Below are 18,964 nucleotides of genomic sequence, written 5' to 3' on the forward strand. Positions count from 1 at the left end.
AATTTTCCAGTAAATGCACTTAAAGTGAACCTGAAGATTTATTATAGAAAATTAATGTGTCCATACAATTCATCCAGAATATAGAAAGGTTCAACCTACCCCATAGGAGGTACCTATTTGAATTCCTTTCAATAAACATTCTTAAAAATCTGCATAAAAGCACATACAGCACAACAAATTAGTCCTAAAGTATTTTGTTTAAGTTTTATCTCACCCTCCTACATAATAAAAACACCCTTTTAGGGGGAAAAAAAAAATCACCCTTTTAGGGAAAAAAAAAAAAAAAATCAATCTTCCTGATCCTAAATGTGACAGGCAAAGTTTAGTAAATGTCAAGAGAAAATATAAACCAATGAGGTGACCAAGGAAAGGGGACAGAAAGGTCGGAGAGAGAGGTTGGGTGACTGAGACAAAGGGTGAATTTTTATCTGCACAATTTGGCATCTCATCTGTGATCTGATCTTTCTCTTTTCTCAGTCCCATATTCCCTTCCTCTCTCCATGCCTCCTTTCTTTCCTTTCTCCTCTCTCTCTTTCTCCCTTCTCCCTCACCTTTCTTTTTCTTTTTATGACACATATAGAGGAATGTAGAATATCACCAGAAACTAAATGTTATATGATTAGCATTTAAATAAGCAAACAAATAAATGACAAAGCAAATTGTAGGCTAGCTCTGAAATGAGGACTGTCATGTAACTTCATGCATATACATGATGGTAATTCATGTTTTCATAGATGTTACAGATTCAACATTTCAAATCCTTTGAGATTTACTGTAATAATACTCAAATAATATAAACTCTTGATCTTTCTAAATGCAAATTAACTACAATAAAATGCAATGACAGGCCTGTTTCCAAGCACTCATGAACTTCCTCTCCACAACAAAGCTAGTACTCACAGGGAATGCAAATAACTTGTATTCTCTTTTAGAGTTACATATTGAAATATTTATCAATGAAATTACATGATGACTGGGATTCTCTTGATGATCACTAGAGATGTGGGGAGAAAAGTAATATGGAGTAGTACAAAAATAAAACAGACCAGCAGGGCGCGATGGCTCACACCTGCAATCCCAACACTTTGGGAGGCTGATGCAGGTGGATCACCTGAGGTCAAGAGTCTAAGACCAGCCTGGCCAACACGGTGAATCTCCACCTCTACTAAAAACACAAAAATTAGCTGGGTGTGGTAGCGGGCGCCTGTAATCCCAGCTACTTGGAAGGCTGAGGCAGGAGAATTGCCAGAACCCATGAGGTAGAGGTAGCAGTGAGCTGAGATCGCACCACTGCACTCCAACCTGGGCAACAAGAGCAAAATTCCACCCAAAAATAAAAAATAAATAAAATAAAACAGACTAGACATGATATTAAATCAGTGAAGACAAGAGATTAGGGTTCATTACCTGATTCTATCCACTTCATAAATGTTTAAAGTTTTCCATAACAAAGTTTTAAAAATATATCACATACTTCCACCAAAAACACTAAATACATTCTTAGAATACCACTAATGCATGCCAAAGCCATTCGATTAAACATGAAGGCTCTAGTTGACAGTATATTAAAATGCAAACACTTCAGTAGGAAGCAAAAGAAAAAAAAGGAAACAGAAAAACAAAATACAAATAGGAATTTTTCCTTAATTTAAATATCAATATGCAGTTTGAGTATATTAATTCAAGAGAACTTTCTGAAAGTGCAAAATATAACAAAATTTTAAGTTTTCTTAATGCTGACATGACATGAAGCAAACAATTTTACTGAAATCTAAAATGCAAGCTTTGTGGTCTTGGATTCCTTCATTGCAGCCCAACCTAAGACAATATCTACCCTTCCTCCCAAGAATATAAAGCGCCAGTTCAAACACTCGTCAGTTTTAACAGTGGAGAAAAATGAGGCATGATAAATTTTGATTTTAAAATCAGAAATTTGTTACTGAAGGGTTCTATGATTTTACCCAAAAGTGAATGTTAATATTATCACATACTTTTGAACTTATAAGCAAGTCATGTTCTGTAGCAACTGATGCATCAATTAGGATGGAAGTTACTTTAAAAACAATAAAGAGAAGTATACAAATGCTGTCTATAATGTCTCCTTGAAGCTCCAACAATTTATACACATTTTTGGCATACGTGTATGTCCAACATTTGTGTCACAGCTTTCTCAAAATAGACCTAAAAAATTCTCATCCTGTTTGAAGCTGCCAAAATGTGAAATATAGAAATAAAAGTTTTCAATCCTAAAGAAGTAAAGACAGAATAACAAATCACAAGATACACATTGACACTCCTATTCTCAGGACATGAAAAAGATTTCAAAAAATGCCTTCTGTTAATGCTTCAGTGAAAACCCATTGTTTTTTCATGTTTCACTTCAGTTACCTAATTAGTAAATTCTTTCATAATGAAACTATATATATTATATTAATAGAAATGGTAATACTTTGAAAAAAATTATAAAATTTTTTGCAAAATACATATTGTACATACACTGGAATTAAAAGTAGAAATAGATTGCTCAACAAACATTATCACGATGTTTGATCAGTATTAAAAAGGACTATGGCTCAATTTTGCTGTTTGCCTAAAACCACTAAAAAGGAAAGTCTATTAAAAACAAGAAAAGACTCCAGCTGCACACAGATGGTAGCACACATTAATACTGCTTTTCTGATATCACTATATTAATAGGACTACTTAACAATAAATAATAAGTAGGGTTAATAGTTAAGAAAAAGATCCTTTTCAAAATATTTGGGTATGATATTGAAAAAATAAAAAATTTTATATGTTTTACAAAATCTTTTACTGGTTCTGCAGATGGGCATATATTTTATCATTCTAGTAAGAATCAGAGGTTAACAAAGCCATATTCTTTATCTTCCTGTGTACCCACTTTCAAAGATTACTTCTAGGAAGCATCTTGATTTAACATAGTTGAATAAAGAAATTACCTGCATGATATTTGGCTTTTTAAACTTAGCAAGTAAGTTTCCTGTTAGTAACAATATTAATAACACTATCAATTTGATTCTCTTGATAAAATTTATAAAAATTCTAACTGCCAATTATTCTGTCTTAAATTAAAAAAAAAAAAAGAATTATGGTCAATATTTAGAATCCAGGCATAAAAGGCATCAGTACTATTTCTGAAATCTTTTAGGCCTCTAAAAAGAAAAAGGATACACAGAGACAGCAATCATGCTCCATAGCCTCTTACTGATCTTGCTTTTCTTATTCTCATTTACCATGCCTAGTACCACTGTTCTTTTCATCATCAGTAGCCTGTCTCATAACATAATCCTTTCTCATTCTCTCCAAAGAAGCACTTAATGATTACCAAAATTTTCTTTTTCTTTTTTTTTGACTCCCCTACTTTTGAATCATTAATTTTTTTTTTGCTTATCAAAATTTTCTAAACCATTTACCAAGTGCACAAAATTGTAGTTACGACCACTTATTAGTTACAATCAGTAAGATCTTTTTCCAAGTTACAGGGGCAGGGGGATAAAGACCAAAGAAAACACACTGCTAGTTTTGTCAAAAGATCCTAGCAATTTGGATGTTACGACTTCCTTTTAGATGAGTTAAAAAAAAAAAAAAATCCCAGAAAAACAATAATTATTTTCTCTTTTTAACATAAACGATTCAACAGATAATTTAAGCCACTTTGTTCCTGAAATGTCTTATCTATTTAATAAGTAACAGTAATGAAATTCCTACCTTTTGAAGAAAAAGGAAACAACACCAAAAGGCAATTTTTACAAAGATAAATAACATTTTTTCCCCTAAGCCACGGAATATCAGTGAGGTGTTTCCATTTGCCAAAGTGAAACTCCAAGTCTTATAGCTAGTCACATTAGTTATCCAAAATTTCCTCACATTAGCAAAATATACTTCTGGTTATACTTCCTTGGCCTTTCACTTATTGTATGCTACTGACTGTCCTATAACTTGTCAGGAGACAGGTCTGATTATTTTAAGCTATAATCTAATAAAACCTTTATTAATCTAATAAAACCTTTATTTAAAATTTAGCAATTATCAATCTAAATTATACTCAATGTAAAATACTAAATTCTTCCATCAGGAATTTGGAAACCATAACTCAGTTAAAATTCTAAGTTATGTTAAGCTAAATAACATTTTAGACTCCCTTCCCATCCCTGTTCAATTTCTGGCACATATTTACACTATAGTTAACTGGTAGTTTTAAGGCAGGGCAAAACTAGGTTTTGACTTTTTTTTTTTTTGAGATGGAGTTTCACTCTTGTTACCCAGGCTGGAGTGCAATGGCGTGATCTCGGCTCACCGCAACCTCTGTCTCCTGGGTCAGGCAATTCTCCCGCCTCAGCCTCCTGAGTAGCTGGGATTACAGGCATGCACCACCATGCCCAGCTAATTTTTTGTATTTTTAGTAGAGACGGTTTCACCACATTGACCAGGATGGTCTCGATCTCTCGTAATCCACCCGCCTCGGCCTCCCAAAGTGCTGGGATTACAGGCTTGAGCCACCTCGCCCAGCCGCAAAACTAGGTTTTATGTCAAGAATGTCTCTGATAAATCTACAACTCTACGAAACTAATTTGATTCCACAAAAAAGTTTGTTTCATATTTTATTGCAGGAAAAAATCAAACCTTCAAAGCAGCTAAGACACAGCTAGCATCCATTTAAAACGTCATCAAAAAAAATGAGAATTAAAACTGTATTTAACAAGGAGGGGAAACTAAGATTTGAGAAGTAAGATCTTATTTAACCTGTTAGTGGGGAGTAAAAAGGGCAGATTCAGGTAATTCCCTAAATTCATTTTTTATAGCTATTCTCTGTCCCATGTGCAAGCAACGTAGCTAAAAGGGCTCTCTGTGCTACCTTTTCTGATTAGAGTTGGCCCCTTAGACATTAAGCTTCAAAACATCTTAAAAGATGACAAGAAAAACCTTATTTCAACCTCTGTCTTCTGAAGCATTATATCTCCTTTTTTGCCCGAAGTTGAAAACAAAAAACAAAAGACTAAGAAAACAAAAAAACAAAAAACAAAAGAAAACAAAAAACAAAAGAAAACAAAAAAAAAAAATCTAAGAGTTAGACAGTGTAGAATCTTACTAGATCTATCCACTTGAGTTATTTGGGCCTTGGTTTCCTATCTGTAAAAGGATTTCAGCCAAACCACCTTCCCCAGGTGGTGTCGTGTGGCATGTCAGGCTCCTGAGACACTCCTTAAAAAACGATTCCTTGGCTACATAAGTTTGGAAAATGCTCTTACTATAGCAGCCTCACCTCCTTTTCCTCCTTACCTTAGTGAGTTACAGGCTACACTGATACATTAAAAGCTCTGCACATTCCTGTATTTACAAAGAAAAACTCTTTTACTTTAACCTCACTTAGTCAAGTGCTTCCCAAAGTTACATGACTAGGGATTTTTGTTTTTAATTTCATGTAATACATATTAACATTTCACAGAATAAATTTTCCACAAAGCCCATTTTAAGCAACACTGGTCCCTACCAGCTCTGATTTGTTCTCCCTAGTCTGTACTTACTAGAATTGCTCACTGAAAATACTCAGTGTGGCTCTCTCAACAATGGCAGAAAATCCAATACTAACTATCGATGAATTACTAGCCATTTTTTCCCAATTTAAGAGTTCTGGTCCCTACCCAACAATATTCCTGGTGATATTATGGGCAAATGCTCAAAGCAATGCAATAGATTTACTATAATAAAATGTCTCTTTAAAAATTCTAGTATCTGCCCAGAATCAAGAAAGTCCATAAAACACTAATATACAGAGCTGGTTATAAATGTTTGGCTCTAAATGCTGACTTCAAAGTTTGCTCACACATATTCTAATTAATGAGCTAAGATTAATAAATATCCTTTTGCTATTTTTTGCACCTTTCTCCCTAATTTCTAACAGCAAGAGGGATTTAGGCTGTAGTTAGGTTATTCACTAATAGCTACCGCTTTTGTTCACTATAATAATCATCATACATTTTATAAATAGTAGAAATAGTGGCTCTACACCTTAACACCAATGATATACACATGAACTTCTTAAAATATCATTTATTTACTACTTTCAAGGCTAGTATGTTTCTAAAATTAAACTGTTAAGCTTGCAATATGAATCAATAAAATCCAGATAAGAGTATAACAATTCTGTATCTTACAGAGCTATACTCCAAAAGAAAGGAATCTTAAAAAACTGTGTTGCTTTTCAACATTATCAGCAGCAAACAATATCACCATAAAAAGAGTTCATATAAAAACACAAAGAAAAACAGGTTCTTGGCAAAGTTATGAAACAGAACAGACCCCAAAGACAGACTCCAGTGCTGGTGGCATTCTGTTCTGATTGCAGACGCCTTCGTTCCTCTCACAGGAAGATCATCTGCCGTAAGACTCTAATGACCTAAGGTCTGTGCATTAATAACATTAAATAAATACCAGCACAAATTACAAAACATTCATAAGAAGTATGGAAATAATTTTACAAGTATATTTAAGAGAAAAAAACTTTCTTTTTTTAAGTAAACACTGAGACCGAAATTTTATATAAGAGAATCTTTAAATCTGTTGCTGACATTCTTGATCTGTAAGCTGAGTGTTTAGAAATGTACCACAACTCAAGGGCTTTCAAAATTACATTCTTCCAAAATAATATTTTCCTAGGTAAGGAGTATAGTTATTTCCAGGTAGGGGAAAGATATTTAAAACATATACATACACACACACACACCCATTCATATATTCATATATATTTTATATATATACATATATATATAAAAAGACTTATATCAGAATATAGAGAACTCTCACAGTCAATAAGGAAAAAAACACATGAACTCAACTTTAAAATGGTGGGGGGGGCAAACTCTCAAAGATTTAACAAAAAGGAACATATTCAAATGGCCAATAAATATATAAAAAGGCTCCCTATTTAGTCATCAGCAAATAGCAAATTAAAATCCCAATACAGTATTACCATCCACCCACCAGTAAGGCTAAAACTAAAACATCAGACAACACCAAATGCTGATGAGGATGTGGGACAACGAGCATGCTTATATAGTACAACCACTATGGAAAACTGGCCATATTTATATAAAAGCTAAAGATGTTTACCCCATCTTTAAGCAATGTAACTCCCAAGTATATATCTAAGAGAAATTAGTGTTAGGTCCCTCAAAAGATACATACGAGAATGTTCATAATAACTTTATTCATAATAGGCAAAAGCTGTCAACAACACATATGCCCAGCAATAATAGAATAGATTAATAAATTATGCTGTCTCCACACAATGGAATACTACACGGCACCAAAAAAACCCTACTATTATATGTGACATGGATTTCACACAGAATATTAAATAAAAGAAGCCTGGAGAGTTTATGCTGTATGACAAATTTATACGAAGCTCAAAGACAGGCAGAATTAATCTACAGTGATAGAAAAGTAGTTAACCTCTGGGTAGGAAAATAATGACTGGGAAGGGCCATGAGGGAGCCTTCTAGCATGCCAAAAATGTTCTCTCTCAATATGAGCCGTGACTATAAGCGCATATACATAAGTAAAAATTTGACTAGGCATGGTGGCTCATACCTGTAATCCCAGCACTTTGGGAGGCTGAGGTGGGCAGACTGCTTGAGGCCAGGAGTTTAAGACAAGCCTGGCCAACACAGTGAAATCCCTTCTCTACTAAAAACACAAAAATTAGCTGGCCATGGTGGTGCACGCCTGTAATCCCAGCTTCTTGGGAGGCTGAAGTGCGAGAATTGCCAGAACTCAAGAGGTAAAGGTTGCAGTGAGCCAAGATCACATCACTGCACTCCAGCCTGGGTGACAGAGCAAGACTCTGTCAAAATTTAAAAAAAAAAAAAAAAGAAAGAAAAATCAACAAGCTATACACCTAAGACTTATGCACTTTACTATACCATAAACTTTAAAATTACATTTAAAAAAGGAAATAAACAGAAGGAAAAACTGTACAGTTCCACCTGGGGATTTTTCCTAACATCAGCGAAAGCACACAATTTGACAGCTGAGAGGTATCCTGGCAATTATCTAGTTCACCTCTTTTACATGCTGAGATCCAAAAATGTTACATTATTTTACAGACAGCAGCAAAATTACCATCAGAACCTCAAAACCTTTTCCAATCTACAGTTCCCCTTCATTATACCAAGGACTTAATAATACCATTAACCAGAACTCAACAAGAAAGCAATAAAATCCAGAGATACCAACAAGAGGTGTCTCAGCTTAACTAAAATGACACTAAAATAAGGTGACAAATAGGTGTTTAGGTAATAAGAAAATAAAGTAATAAGTCGACAACAAAATACACAATTTTATGATACTGAAAAATTCAGCTAACAAATGGCAAAAAGCATAGGTGGGGATTTAAAAACAAAAACTTCCACAAGCCACAGAAATGATCAAGAAGAAGACAGATGCCACCATAACTTGTGTTCCTGCCTCCTCAGTATCCCTGATGTTTTTCTAACACATCAGGTGCTCTCCCATCTACCTGAAATGTACTTCCCTCAGCTATGACAAACTGCATATAGAGGTGTCTGTCGAGGAGCTTCTCTTATCTGAGCCTCTTCCTGATAGCCTCATCTATTCTCGCCTTCCACCATGCTATCCCTCCCTCTATCCCTTCATGTATCTTGCTAGCACACATTACTCTGGCACTATATTGCATACTTATTATTTATCTTCCTCTCTAGCACATAGCCTGCCTGAGAGCAAGAATTTTTTTATCTTGTTCCCTATGCTACATCCTCAATCTGAAATAATGCCTGGCACATAGTAGGGACTCGATAAATATTTCCTACTTAAATGTCTACATGCATTCAATTATTCATGAATTCAACGAATAGATGCATCCATTCATTTGTGAATGGGAGTAATTCATCATTGAATAAATGCTTTTGTTTTTGTTTGAGATACAGTCTCGGTCTGTTACCAGGCTGGGAGTGCAGTGGCGCCATCTCAGCTCATTGCAACCTCTGCCTTCTAGCTTCAAGCGATTCCCTTTCCTCTGCCTCCTAAGCAGCTGAGACTACAGGAGAGAGCCACCATGGCTGGCTAATTTTTCATTTTAGTAGAGACGGGGTTTCACCATGAATATTCACAGTCGTTTCTTTCTCCCATGTCTCTTCATGGCCCCTGGTTACTCTATAGAATTAAGTCATCTGGTCAAGGTGAGATTCCATAAACAGAGAGAAGCAGTCACCAGTAAAGAAGAACCAGTATCGCTGAAGTAAAAACCTGTCCCCTTCTTGTTAGACCTTCTTAGGAACATCCATGTCCTCTAAGCACTAGCTTCTTTCAGAAAAACTTCCAGCACATACCATTTCTGAGGAGCAAGGAATACGTACCCAGAAATAAATACAAAGGATTAAACTAGGTATCACTTAAATTACACTAGACCAGGCAAAATCGTTCTAATTGATCTTAAAAAATTGGGTGTCTTCCAAAAATCCAAACAACATAAATTAGGGATAAGTAGAAAATACCACAAAACCAATAAATCAAAATTAGCAGGAAGCCACAATAAAGACAAAATCTGTTTTTAATGCTATTTGGTCAAAGTAATAAAAATGGAATATGTTACCAGCTATTTGAGTGTTATTAAGAATAAAAAACTATATTAACATAAACATATTGATAACATGAACATATTGATTGATTACAGGTACTGTTTGCATACTTATCAGACCAACTGATTTAAAGCAAGTGTGAATGTGTCCACATCTTGTCAGGTACATGTATTTCTAATAACCTTTAACATTTTAACATCAATGCAACCCTAGAAAAGACACTTCTAAAAATATTTTAAAATTAGATTTCATTTGTTGGCTAAAATGTACAAGAACCAAACATGTCTTATTCATCTATGCATCCCTAGTATCTACCATAGTGAGTGGAACATGCCCCAAATTAAATGTTTATATGACTGCGTGAATAGAAGAATCGCATTCCTCCACAGTCCAGGAAAAAGTAATACGAAAGCCATTATAAACTTACGAGCTATCTCTGGAATAAAATGTCACATAAAAGCCAATAAATGTGTGTGTGTGTATATATATATACATATGTATATGTATATATATATATATGTGTGTGTGTATATATATATATTTACAGAACTGTACAAATATATTCCCTATTTTTCATATTCTTAAAGGCAGAATTACACTCTAGATAAATAACCACATGTAATATATACTTTACTTTTATAATTAACTACTATTGACTAGATGAAAATCAACTGCTTTTTAATCATACAGGCAGTTACCTAAAATTATTTGGCATATAAAATGAATGACCGCAGTGAAAATACAAACTTTCCTTGTTTAGACTAGCCATCAAAAGGTACTATTGTTCACTTGTCAAGTGATTACCAGGAGGTCATAAAACTTGATGCTCTTCAGTTTTAATGGGAAAAACAGACCTAAAATACAAAAGCTAAAGACAAATGGCACTCACAGCAAAGTTGTTCCCATCACATGAGCTTTGCACTCACTAAAATGTGCTTAACTCCTCCGTAAATTGCTCAACACTCTCACTCAGGAAATTAAAAGCAGCTTTTACTTATTATAATAGAACAACTGTCAAAAGCTTATGACATCATTTGAATTTTCCTTTTTGCTTCATGTCACAAGTTTCAAGAACGCTATTTTCTTCCCAAGTAGCTTTCAATCTGGCAACAACTGAGTTCTCCAGCTGTTTTTTAAAAGTAGTCAACTCAGCTGCTCATTCATTCACCACATGTTCACTTGGGCTTCTATTCCATTCCAGACACTCTGCCGGGCATTGTATATTTCTTCCGACTCTTGCATATAATATTTTTATATGTTAGTATAACAAGCACAAAGTATGCTATGGATTTATGGTACCTCAATATAGCTAATTTATCAAAAGAAGAGATCTGCTCCTGTATGAACAAGAAGCTGTACCACCAGAATAAAAAAATTAAATACCTATAGTTCCTTTGTCTCCAGTTCTAGGTAAAGCAATTAAGAAATGCACATATAATAGAAACCAGGCACCATGGTGTGCCTGTAGTCCCAGCTACTTGGGAAGCTAAGGCAGGAGGATCGCTTGAGCCTAGGTATTCAAGGCTGTAGTGTGCAGTGATCATAATACCCATGAATAACCAACTGCATGTCAGCCTGGGCAACACAGTGAGATCCTGTCTCTTAAAAAAGAAGAAGAAGAAGAAAATCATAAACAAATCCTTTGCCAAATGACATCATTTAACCTCAGTATCTCTGACGGTTCCTAAAAACATCATCCAGAGCCTAGTAACAAAAGTTCAGTCAACGATTATTTGGCCAAGCACCTTTACAACTATAACCTTATGTAATTAACACAGGGAGTTCTGTTGTAGGTCTTTCCCATGTCTACAAATGAGGAAACTGGAGTGAAGACAGCTGAGCAACTGGGAACTTGCTGAAGGCCACACAGGTAGTAAGTAGAGGAGATGAGAGTTAAGGCAGAAATGACAGGTTAGAGTTCACATATTCACCCTTGATGCTACTCAGCCTTCATGTCAATAATATCTTGACCCAAAATGTATGGAACTGTTAACACAGCAAGCACTGTTTGGTGGTACTGATAGCACCTTCACACTGTTCAATCCAAACAGTCTATCACTGGGCACATCTGTTCTCAGGCAGGAGGTTAGTCAAGAATCAGCATCCATTTCATGCCAAGCATTTAATTGACAGCTAACCTCCCATTTCACGTCTCAATTCTTGACTTTCAGAAAACAATGTAAGTATGTTCAAATTGATTGTAATAATTACCGTTATATAAAGCTAAACCCTAAGCGGAGGACAATTATGAAGCTACTGCAGCACTTCAGACATTCAAGTAAAAGACACAACCCCCCCAAAATACAAAGGTTAAAATGAGGACTCAAAAAGGCACTTCCTAATGTTTATATCCCCAGCTTACAGAAGAGTCCCACAAGCTCCTTCTCCCACTTTCCTCTCAACTGTAACTTTACTAACCGTAAACTTGGTGATCTAGTATCCAAACCAATCATCAACACTTCCAACCCTCCTTTATACTGGTTCTATTATTTCCAATAAACCCCCTGCTAACCTACTATGTAATTTACTGATGTATTATACTTATTGCTTAATGACTACATCTGAGCATTTGCCCCACCATACCCCCAGAATGCAAGCCTCATGAGAGCAAGAGATCATTATCTGATTTACTCACTGATTAAACAACTACCAAATGCCTCAACAGTACTCGATATATAATAGGTGTTCAACATTTTAACAAACATATTAAGAAATTACAAATTAGAAAACAAATGCTAATACTAAACAAACTAACACAAGAGTTGTCAGCAAGAAAGAGAAAAGATAAAGGTGACAACAGAGTAACTTTAGAGATAAAAGCGGTGACCCATGGCACACTGAAATACAGCAAGAGCAGAATATTCCTAGGAAAATCTGAGCCCCATCATCAACAGGCAAGTCCTGCTCAGCATTCTGTTTGAGAAGGTGAGGAAGAACACAACACATTTTGGGAACACTGTCATTTTAAATGATTAGCGTACATAGTATCTCAGCAATAAGTGTTTCCAATGCCTGGAAAATTTGCTTACAATGAACACTTCATTCACTGATGTCAGTCACTCCATATTTTACTGAGGCCCACTTTTAACTTTTTCAAATGGCAACATCATGGTCTAGTATAAAAAGCACTGCAGACCAGGCGCGGTGGCTCATGCCTGTAATCCCAGCACTTTGGGAGACCGAGGCAGGTGGATCCCTTGAGGGCAGGAGTTTGAGACCAGCCTGGACAACATGGTGAAACTCCGTCTCTACCAAAAATACAAAAATTAGCCAGGCAGTAGTGGCATGTACCTGTAATCCTAGCTACTTGGGAGTCTGAGGCAGAAGAATCACTTGAGCCTGGGAGGTGGAGGTTGCAGTGAGCCCAGATGGCACCACTGCACTGCAATCTGGGAGACAGAGTGAAACCGTCTCCCAAAAAAAAAAAAAAAAAAAAAAAAGCACTGCAATTTCAGGGCATTGCTCTGCCACTAACTACTCATGGTACCTTAGGCAAATTAATTCTCTAAATATAAGACATTCATCTATATACTCCTAAAATCCTTTCACGTCCAATGTTGTATGATGATATGATTTTGTGATCTGAGACAAGTTTTAGGAAGTTATTAACCAAAAGGAACTTTAAATTAAATGTTAGCTTGGTATAGTAGCTCATGCCTAATCCCAGAACTTTGGGAGGATCATTTGAGGCCAAGAGTTTAAGACCAAACTGGGTAACATAGCAAGAACTCCTCTCAAAAAAAAAAAAAAAAAAGCCAGGTATAGTAGCATATGCCCGTAATGCCAGCTACCGAGGGGACCAAGGCAGGAGGGGCTGCTTGAACCCTGGAGTTCAAGGCTGCAGTGAGCCATAATGACACTGCACTACAGCCTGGGTGATAGAGCAAGAGCCTATATCAAACAAAGAAAAAGAGGGAGGAAGGCAGAAGAGGGGAGGAGAGAGGAGAGAGGAAAGGAGAGAAGAAAGGGGAGGAAAGAAAGATGAATGCTCCCAGTGCTAGCTTTAACTCCACCCCTTTGGATCTCCCCAAACACAAACATGCTTGGGATGTAACAGCGTCTTTCTCCAATTAATTTAAATGATTCAAAAGCTTTGGTCATTTGACTACTATTAGTAACAAATGTCTTGTCACAGACCCCGAGACAGACTATAATACACAAGTGGGCCCTGACTTATGAGCTACTTACAGAAACTGGCTTCCCTGACTGAATTATACAAATCATTGCCTAAGCTCTCTACTTTATTCAAGTAAGTTAGCCTGGCTTTAAAAAATATGCTTTAGGCCAGGTACAGTGGCTCACACCTATAATCCCAGCACTTCGGAAGGCCAAGGCAGGCAGATCACCTGAGATCTGTGGTTTGAGACCAGCCTGGCCAACATGGTGAAACCCCATCTCTACTAAAACTACAAAAATCAGCCAGGTGTGGTGGCACACGCCTGTAATCCCAGCTACTCGGGAAGCTGAGGCACGAGAATCGCTTGAACCCAGGAGGCAGAGCTTGAAGTGAGCCAAGATCGGTACCACTGCAACCGGCCTAGGTGATAGAGTTAGATTCTGTGTCAAAAAAGAAAAAAAAATGCCTTAAAAGTCTCAAAATGTGGCCAGGCCCAGGGGCTCACACTGTAATCCCAGCATTTTGGGAGGCCAAGGCAGGCAGGTGGATCACTTGAGGTCAGGAGTTCCTAACCAGCTTGGCCAACATGGTGAAACCCTGTCTCTACTAAAAATGCAAAAATTAGCAGGGCATGGAGGCATGCGCCTGTAGTCCTAGCTACTCAAGAGGCTGAGGCACGAAAATCGCTTGAACCCAGGAGGTGGTGGTTGCAATGAGCTGAGACTATGCCACTGAACTTTAGCCTGGGCAACAGAGGGAGAGACTTTGTCTCTAAATAAGTAAGCAAATAAATAAATAAAAATCTAAAAGTTTCAAAATGTTCAGATCTTACCACCATTCTAATTCTATTAATGAGATGCAGAGTTAAATCCTTACACAATACAGGTTAAGTATCCCTAATTCCAACCCCTGGAATCCAAACGCTCCAACCGCATTTCCTTTAACTGTCATGCTGGCACTCAACACGCTTCTAATCCTGGAGCATTTCTGGATTTCAGATTTTCACATCAGCGATACTCAGCCTGTAGCACCAACAGGTCCTCGGGTGGTACAGCTTGGCATAACATCATTTCGTTATTACTTCGATTAGTTTGAGACCAGCCTGGGCAGCATAGCAAGATCCTGCTTCTACAAAAACCAATACCTTAATGATTTAAAGAAAAAAAATCCTGCCTCCTGGCCAGGACACTATCTGCATGGAGCTTGCAGTTCTCCCTGCATCTGCGCCGGTTTGCTCTGGGTCTTCCAGTTTCCTCCCACACCCCACAGGTGTGCACATTAGGCTTACTGGTGTGTCTACATGGTGCCAGTGTGAGTGTGGGTATGTGTGTCAATGCACCCTGTGATGCCACAGACTCCTGGTCCAGGCTGGGTGTCCAACCTAGGTCCTGAGCTTCGAGAAGAGTCTGCAGCCCCCGCACCACCTGAAGTGAAATCACTGGGTAAACAATTACCTTACTTGTTTTTAAGAATCTTTCTTAAATGTATGTATAGCTCACATTTACTTCAATGTTTAATATTAGAAGTGCTTTGTTTTTTATTTAGAAGTCTGGTGATGTTTCATGAACAGAAATATGCTATAGGAACTTAACTTTTGTTTATATCAATCAGCCTACGGTGAAAACTGGTTTCCTTATACATCATTTCACCTATGACCACAGTTTCCAAGAACCATCAATGACATTAAGTGAGAACTTACTGTGTATGCCTATATATGATTGTCTGGTCTTTGCATAATTGGAGAATGTCAATTCTCTAATACACTGAATAATTTTCTAACTATAAGTTATTACTTTCATATACAAAAATTTAAACCACTAAGAGGAAAAAAACTGAAGATGAAAACTTCGAGAATAAAGTCCAGAAAATATTTAAATCCTTTAACAAGCAAATAATCACTTGTAATTATCCCTTCAGTGCCTCAATGAAAATTACAATAAAGGACAGGAAAAAAAAGCATTTATTCATACTTCTTGGGCTGTGAACACAGAACCTGCACAGGGTGAAAGAGCACAAGTGTTCTAGATCTACACCGCCACCTGGTGGCGGAGCGAGACAGTGGCGCAGCTTCCCCCATCTTTGAAGTCTCCACAGGGTGGGAACAGACTCATCATGACCTTACTTAACCCACCCCCTCTCCACCACCCCACCACCCCACTTCCTTTTCCACACTCATTGTCTAAACAATTCACTTGTTTGGTGCAAAAGAAAGCAGTAAAAGAGGAAAAGAGAAAAAAAACATGGACATATCAGGGAAATGAAGTAAAATAGAAGGTGTAAATTCAACTAGTTCAATCGAAACATTGAATGTGAACTGACTTAACACTTCAATTAAAAGGGAGACTGTTCTCCCCCTGGACTTAGAAAAAACAAACAAACAAACAAAAAACCCCAGGTCAACTATATGGTGTCTAAAAGAGACACACTTTAGATTCAAAGGTACAAACAGATTGAAGGTAAAAGGAGGAAAAAGATGGATGTGGCTCTACTGAGAGCAGACAAAGATTTTCATCAGGAAATGTTCCTAGAGATACGGATCATTCACAGAATGCAAGTGAGTATTTGTAATCACATACATGAGAGACTTGTACCCAGAATATAATGAACTCCTACAACTCAGTAATAAAGACAACCCAATTAAAAAATGAGCAAAGCATTAGAATACACAATTCTCCAAAGAAGAAATGCAAATGGCCAAAAAGCACAGGAAGGGAAATGCAAATCAAACCATAATGAGATGGCACTTTACACGCACTAGGAGTAACAGAGAAACAACTTTAAGAAAAAAGAGACACAACAAGTGTTGGTGAGCACATGGAGGGAGTGAGTGGAACCCTCATCCACTTCTGGTGGGGATGTTAAATGATTTCGCTCTCTGAAAAACAGTCTGGCAGTTCCTCAACAGGAGAAAACAGTTACCACATGACCCAGTAATTCCACCTAGGTACACACCCAAGAAAATACACATCCACATAAAAACTTGAACATGAAATGTTCCTAACAGAATTTACCATAAAAGTCAAACAATAAAAACCACCCAAGGCTGGGGGTAGTGGCTTACATTTGTAATCTTAGCACTTTGGGAAGTCGAGGCAGGTAGATTACCTGAGGTCAGGAGTTCGAGACCAGACTGGTCAAAATGATGAAACCCCGTCTCTACTAAAAATACAAAAAAATTCGCCAGGTGTGGTGGCGGGTGCCTGTGATCCCAGCTACTCGGGAGGCTGAGGCAGGAGAATCGCTTGAACCCGGGAGTCAGAGGTTGCAGTGTGCCAAGATCGTGCCATTGGCTCACGACTGCCTGGGCAACAAGAGCAAAACTCCAGCTCAAAAAAAAAAAAAAAAAACAAAAAACTCACCATAATGTCCATCAATGATCAGTGGATGAGTGGAAAACAAAATGAAAAATGTAGTGTATCAGCCAGGTGCAGCGGCTCACACCTATAATCCCAGCACTCTGGGATTACAGGAGTTTGAGACCAGCCTGGCCAATATGGCGAAATCCCGTTGCTACTAAAAACACAAAAATTAGTCAGGCATGGTGGCACATGCCTTTAGTCCCAAGCTACTCAGGTGGCTAAGGCATGAGAGTTGCTTGAACCTCGGAGGCGAAGTGGCAGTAAGCCAGGATGGTGCCATGCACTCCAGCCTGGGTGACAGAGTGAGACTCTCTCCCCCACCCCCCCCACAAAAAAAAAGCCAGATGCGGTGGCTCATGCCTATAATGCCCGCACTTTGGGAGGCTAAGAAGGGTGGATTATCTGACGCCATGTGTTTGAAACCAGCCTGACCAATATGGTGAAACCTCGTCTCTACTAAAAATACAAATATTAGCTGCGCGTGGTGGGCACCTGTAGTCCCAGCTATTCGGGAGGCTAAGACAGGAGAACTGCTTGAACCCAGGAGCCAGAGATTGCAGTGAGCCGAGATGGCGCCACTGCACTCCAGCCTCTAGGCAATAGAGGAAGATTCCATCTCAAAAAAAAAATAGAAAACTAAAATCAAATATGTACTAAGCATTAAATGATATACATTTTGCTGGGTATAATAATGGTACTATAGTTATATATTTTTTAATGTCTACATTAATAATTTTTAATCTAAGAATAGAGTTCCCTTTTTAAATGTTATTAGTTTATTTAAAGAAACTAGGTAATTTATCTTACAGAAGTTCCCAGGTGTCATTTTAACACATTCCTTTACCTCTCATATTTCCTGTGAATTGGTCAGTAGATCTAGAAGCTTGTATAGATCTGGATTCAATTTCTTTAGCAATATTCCATAGGTGGTGCTTTATACTTCTTACTGGATTACATTAGAAGGCACGTATCTGATCATCCCATATTTTTAGTCAGTTAAGATACATATGGAAGGATTTACATATAAAACGATATGATGTCTGAGATTTGGTCTAAAATAGTACAGCAAAATAACAAAAAAGTATAGAGAGATAAACAAGAATGGCAGCATGTTGAGGCCAGCTGAAGACTGGTGATAGGTATGTGGCAATTTAAATTTCCAAAATATTATTTTTTAAAAATCTGGCTCCTACCTAAACCTCCAAAGCCTCACCCCTTGGCCAGATGTGGTGGCTCACACCTGTAATCCCAGCACTTTGGGAGGCTGAGGCGGTGGATCACCTGAGGTCCGGAGTTCAAGACCAACCTGGCCAACATGGTGAAACCATCTCTATCAGAAATACAAAAATTCGCTGGGCATGGTGGCACACACCTGTAATCCCAGAAACTCAGAGGGATGAGGCAGAAGAATCGTTTGAACACAGGAGGCAGAGGTTTCAGTGAGCCAAGATCATGCCACTGCACTCCAGCCTGGGCAACAGAGCAAGCCTTTGTCTCAAAGGAAAAAGAAAAAAGTCTCATCCCTTATTACCTCCTAATATGTACCCTATGTACTGGCCATACTAAACTAGGTATTAATAGTAGTTCCTCAAAAGGGCATACAATTTCACCCTCCACCTCTGCATATTGTAGTCAGGCCACCCAGAACACCCTTCTCCCTTTCTGTCCTGGCAAACACCCACTCATCTTTCCAGACTTGGCTCAGATGTCACTTCCCTGAGAAAAACCTCTCTATCCTCCAGTCTCATACTAAGCTGGCTTCCCTACTAATCCAATGGCTAATTCTAAAGGCACTGCAATTACGTACCTGTCTACCACCCCAGTTCAGACCATGAACGCCTTTAGTGTTGCTCAAAGTCTGCATAAAAGGA

General features: G+C 37.6%; 1 protein-coding gene across 21 annotated transcripts in view; it reads right to left on the reverse strand.

Moving 5' to 3' along the window:
- ATE1 (arginyltransferase 1) overlaps positions 1-18,964 on the reverse strand; it is a 158,106-nt gene that overhangs the window by 113,031 nt on the left and 26,111 nt on the right. The gene's annotated exons all lie outside the window — the stretch shown is intronic.

This window comes from Callithrix jacchus, chromosome 12 (assembly GCF_049354715.1).
Source record: "Callithrix jacchus isolate 240 chromosome 12, calJac240_pri, whole genome shotgun sequence".
NCBI classification, from domain to species: Eukaryota; Metazoa; Chordata; class Mammalia; order Primates; family Cebidae; genus Callithrix; species Callithrix jacchus.